We start from the raw sequence: 5,647 nt of genomic DNA on the forward strand, positions 1-5,647 counted from the left end.
TGCTATATTGCTAATTACACTTGCGCTCCTGATTTCTTTACTATTCTGCAACGACTATTAACCTCAATGGATAACGATTATCCTTCGTTGTCTTCAAAATCGTCATCTTCTTCTAGAGCTTTGCAAACTCGATCACTCAAACCGCTTCGACCTTCCTGTACTAATAACTCTTCTACTGTATTCCGACTAAGCGCGTCCACATGACGCATCGCCGTACCTGGTCTATGCTCGATTTTATAATCAAATTGTACAATTAAAAGTGCTCAATGCGCCACTCACGAACATACACCTTTCTTTTAATATTTTCTATCGTTTCTGCAGTTTTTTGTAACTGCTCTTTCAAAGTACTTGTACTGTGTTCAAATTACTTTTTCATATCTTCTATCAACGTATTCTTTTCTCCAAATCGTTCGTCGCACGTTCTATTTCTGTCCGCCAAATTTTCTCTGATTCTTTATGAACCGCGCTTTCTTATTGATTTTCTTTCAATTTTGATTGCAATTCAGTTTTTTGATCTATACATTGCTCCATAATTATTCTTTTCTCTTGCACCTCATTCTCCAGATTATTTCTACTTTCCTCCCAATTTTTATTGCGACTCTGTAAGTATTCGATTTGCTGCGTTTCTTAAGTAGTAGCATTTGAGACTTCATTGCGAAGATGTGTCATTTCTTCTTCTGTTTCGAATGATTTTATGCTAACACGTTCTAGCTGACCGACACGTTCTCTTTCTTCCAGCAACAGCTTTTCGATATCCTTGATCTTATTTTCATTTACAGTATATATCACAAATTGCTCTCTTCTTTCTTTCTGAATATCATCCTTGTTAACCGATTCTTCCTCGAAACGAAACTGGAGATCTTCACACTTCCTCTTCTCTTCCTTCAATTGTAAAGCTAGTGCATTTTTCTCTTCGAGTAATTTTGAAAACGCAACCTCCGCGTCAGTAACGGTTTTTTGCATTTTCTCGCGATACTGCTCATATTCTTTTACTACTGAAATAAGCGATTGTTCTGTCTGATCTGCTTGATTTGCGGCTTTCGTAATTCGTTCACGTTCTAAATCTCGTTCTTTCCGGAGAATCTCGATTTCCTGTTGTTTCTCCTGTTGTTTCTCTTCAATATGGTCCAATTCGACCTTACCTCGATCGTTTTCTTCACTACATACGTCTATATTTAATACTTCATTCCATTCACTAACTTCGACAGCACACTGGTTCACACGTTGTTCCTTTTTAATTTGTATAAACTTAACTTGTTTATGTTTCACTCTTATTTCCATTTGCTCAGTTAACTCAATTCCTAATAGTACATCATGTCCTAAGTAGTTATTAGGAACTACATCAAAGTCTAGAGTTGCCTTCAAACCGTCAATCACTATTTCCGTTTTGAATCGTCCCATGGTATGTACGTTCACGGCTCCTATAATATCGAATTTAATTATTCTGTCCTCAAGTTGAGGTGCTCCTAAACGCAAATACATACTCATTCTCACTAAATTTAGATCACTACCTGTGTCTATCTTTGCCACTACATTCATGTCCATAATCTTTATTTGCTCGACTCCTCTTTTATTTTCATTCGTCACCCATAACAACGCGTCTTAACCTTTAGTATATTCGCATAGTTTGTTGAAATGTGTCCGAATTCTCTACATTTAAAACATTTAGTACCTCTCGATTTGTTTGGACATTCAGCACTTACATGTTCTTTATCGCCGCAATTATGACATCTTCTATACTTCACCACACTTCCAGATTGCCTGCATTTCCTGTTGTCCTCAGATCTAACCTATCTCACAGACGACTCTGCTATACGAGATTTTTGTTCCTCATAGGTGATTAGATTTTCCTTAAGTTCTTTCATTGATTTTGCCCCGTATAGTATTGCCTTATTGACTTCTTTGTCTCTTATTCCTTCTACGATGTACCGCATTTTTGCTGCTTCTTTCATATTCATGTGACTAGCTATCCCAAGCATACGATACATGTAAGCCGTACATCCTTCGTCATCTCGTTTTTTCGTCTCTTGAAGTCTATGGTGTATTTGCCAAGTATTAAATTTTTTCGAAAATTCTTTTATTAGACTTTTTAATTCACACCAAGTTCTAGCATGGCACTCATAATTCACAAATATTTTAGCTGATCCTCTCATCAGCTTTTTTGTATAGATTACTTTTTGTTCCTCTGTCCACATGCTTGCCGTTTCTTCAAATGTCCTGAACCATTGATTGATATTTTCGTTGTTTTCGTCCGTAAAAACTTCTAAGGCGTCTTGGACATCTTGAAAACTCAATGTTGTTCGCCTACGTGTCTTTCTACAGCATTCACAATTCTGATGTCCATCTCGCACGCTCCTGCGTTCACTTTCACCCTTTTCATCGTCTTCCGTTTCACTCTCGTAGTCGGTTTCTTCCTCCGACGACGCATCTTCTTCTAAGGCCGCCTGTAAACACTCACGTAATTCTGCTTTTCTTCCTTTTGTCTCTAGCCCCATACTAGCTAGACGTTCTCTCAATTTCTTCGTCCTAAGCCTCCCGGGATTTTCACCTACATCTCGATCATGCTTAGTTTTTGGTTTAGTACATGTACCTCGCTTCTCCGCGGACCTTTCACTATTCGCATGTTCTTTAAGATTTGATTGACCTGCACTAAATGCTCTATTTAGCCTGGCCACCAGCACTGACCTTGCCCCAGATATCGGTAGATTCATCTCAGCAAGCTTATTCCTTAATTCTTCCATTGTTAAATTTTCCTCACTTGAAAGTTGTTCCTCCTCACAATTTGCCATCTTTGACTTCACAATATTTTCTTCAAGTACACACAATATTATTCACAACAGCTAATGATCTTTTATCACACTTCCCAAAATTTAGATTGACACGATTTAAAACTGGACGAGCCCCCAATTTATAAGAATGTTATATTATTAGTTAATAGAGAACAGTATGATAAATACAATATCGTAGCACTCACACAAAATCGAATATAATATCGCGTTTCGCGTATTCGTTTCTCACTAATTCTACGTCACAACAACACGACGAACTTCTCTCGACGACGATAAATTCAACTCTGACAGCATTTACCACGCTCATTTTTCCCTTAACAAACCTTGGTAACGCTCACAACACTCCTTGACAACATTAACATATCTTGACAATGTTTATAAACAATCAGCCACGTCCTTCCCTGACGTCACACCATCCTACATAAACATCCTTATATGTTTGCTTTGTTCGTAAAATCATTCCTACAATAATAAATATAAGAATTTTCTTTTTTTTTATTGTTTGATTTGTACTTTACAATTTGTTCAATTGGACATTTGGTAAATAATATAAGAATAAAAGAAAAATCTTTACTAAGATGCTTCCAATACGTTACCTCAATCGCGCCTCGATAATGTAAACTAAAGCGGATTGTATGGCCTGAGTGTTTTCGTCTTCAACGAAATCGCTTATGCCTATCGCCGAAGAAACCCCTAAAGCAAGAGACGATGTTCAGTATTATTTCTGCAGTGACAGTGTAAGAACGTTTTTCAAAGACAGTGTGCAAAAGCTTCAGTTACTGTAGACAGTCCCCGCTTATTGTAAGTACTTACAATAGGGTAATTGAAGTAGGGCTCAGTATTTTTTTGTGTTGGTCAGTCTCCTTTTTCTAGCAATCATGAGTAAATCCAGGAGATATAATAAGATATTGAACAAAATTGTCAACATCAATGAAGATGTTCTGAGGGTACCTCCGAAAAAGATCAGTATGAATTAGGCCAAAGCATAGCTGACAGTGAAAATTCTGAATACATTGAAAGTGGAGAGATAGAAGGATCACGGATAGTGAAGAGGAAACCTTCTTGAAAGCGTGTCGTAACAAAAAAAGGATGCGTATTCTTTCTAGTTTTGACTCCGAGGATGAGAGAACGAGCATTCCAAGCACATCCCAAAACGTATGGTAATGGGTGAAATTGAAATTGCAGTTGACGGGACACTGTATAAAACTGAAAGCAGGCGGATCTAGGGGTAAGACGTCCGTTCGTATAATATTCAAGAATATTGCAGGGCCTACTAGCTACGCTAAGAGAAATATTATGTCGGGTTGTGTAACTAGTGCTTTCGAATTGATAATTGACAGACACATAATGGAGCACATAAAAGATTGCACTGAAACCGAGGCACATCGAGTTTTGAAAAAAGACTGGACAATCACAGTTGCTGAGTTACGTTGTTTTCTAGCAATTCTATATGCCCGGGGCGCATATGAAGCGAGATCATTGAAAGCTTCTTATCTATGGTCGAAAAAATGGGCACCCGCTTTCTTCGCAAACATAATGCACAGAGATAAATTTACAAAAATTCTGAGATTCATACGCTTTGACAAAAAGACCAATGGTCCGAAAGATTATAAACAGATAAATTTGCGCTGATATCCGAACTATGCAACAGATTTATAAGTAATAGCCAAGCTTGTTATAAGCCATATGAGAATATCTCAGTAGATGAACAATTATTTCCAACGAAAGCCCGACGCATGTTTACGCAATATATGCCAAGTAGGCCTCATAAATTTGGCATTAAGTTTTGGTTAGCAGTTTACGTCCAAACAAAATATATTTTGAATGGTTTCCCGTATATGGGGAAAGATGAAACTCGATGCTCAAAATCCTTGAACGAGTTTGTAATATTAAAATTAGCCGAACCATATTTACAACGAGAAAAAACAACCTTGGTTGGGACCATCCGGTCGAACAAAAGTTAACTGCCAAAACCAGCAAAGGAAAAAAAGGACAAAGTTAAAACAAAGTTTGGTGTGGACGTCGTTGACCAGAAGGCACATCTATCCGGGATGGTGCGGGCGTTCAATGCCCGGTAGTCGCCACACGATCGAATCCCTCCGTCCTTTTTTTGGAACGATGTGCAGGGGTGATGCCCATGGGCTTCTCGATGGCTGCATCACACCTTGCTCGATCATGACTTCGAACTCCGCCTTAACTTGTTTAAGACGATCACGTGCGAGGCGGCGGGGTTTGTTGTAGACTGGTGGGCCGGGTGTGGTTTCGATGTGGTGTACCACACCATGTCGAGTCCTTTCTTTTCCGAAAGACGATGGGCGGGTGAGGTCCGGAAATTCTGTTAAGAGTTGGTGATATGGTGATTCGTCGATAATGGTTTTTATGGACGCTTCGTCGGTCGTGGCAGTGTACCCCTTTGATGACATTTGGGTTTTCGTGTCGATAGTCTTTTGTTTCGCGGGTCCACGAGCAACCCGTAGTGACTCAAAAAATCCATGCCGATGATAGGCGTTTGTACGTCGGAATAAGTACGTGTTTCAGTTTTTCGTAGTGTCCCGTGTCTGGGGGGTTCGTCATCCTTATCTTCGACGTCCTGTAGCTGTCGATCGTTGAGGCATTTGGTTAGCGTCACGTATCTTGTGTTGTCGTCCGAAATCTGCGCTGCCTCAAATTGCCACTCCAGTAGGGCGAACCATGCTGTCATATTCGTGGGCATCTAACTGGATAAAGTTCCCTGATTGCTATTTTCCATTGCGAAACGCACTTAAAATCGGTGACTGAAATGTCGATAGCACTGTCACAGTCACCTCTTTCACTGTAAATCACGTTAAATCACGTCGGGTAGTCACCAATTTGAGGTG

The 5,647-nt window shown here is 39.3% G+C and overlaps 1 pseudogene; it reads left to right on the forward strand.

Moving 5' to 3' along the window:
* Positions 1–3,667: 3,667 nt before the first annotated feature.
* On the forward strand, positions 3,668–4,421 carry LOC117232438 (annotated as a pseudogene).
* Positions 4,422–5,647: the final 1,226 nt, after the last annotated feature.

This window comes from Bombus vosnesenskii, unplaced genomic scaffold, assembly GCF_011952255.1.
Source record: "Bombus vosnesenskii isolate JDL3184/JDL3185 unplaced genomic scaffold, Bvos_JDL3184-5_v1.1 scf7180000013288, whole genome shotgun sequence".
In the NCBI taxonomy this organism is placed as follows: Eukaryota; Metazoa; Arthropoda; class Insecta; order Hymenoptera; family Apidae; genus Bombus; species Bombus vosnesenskii.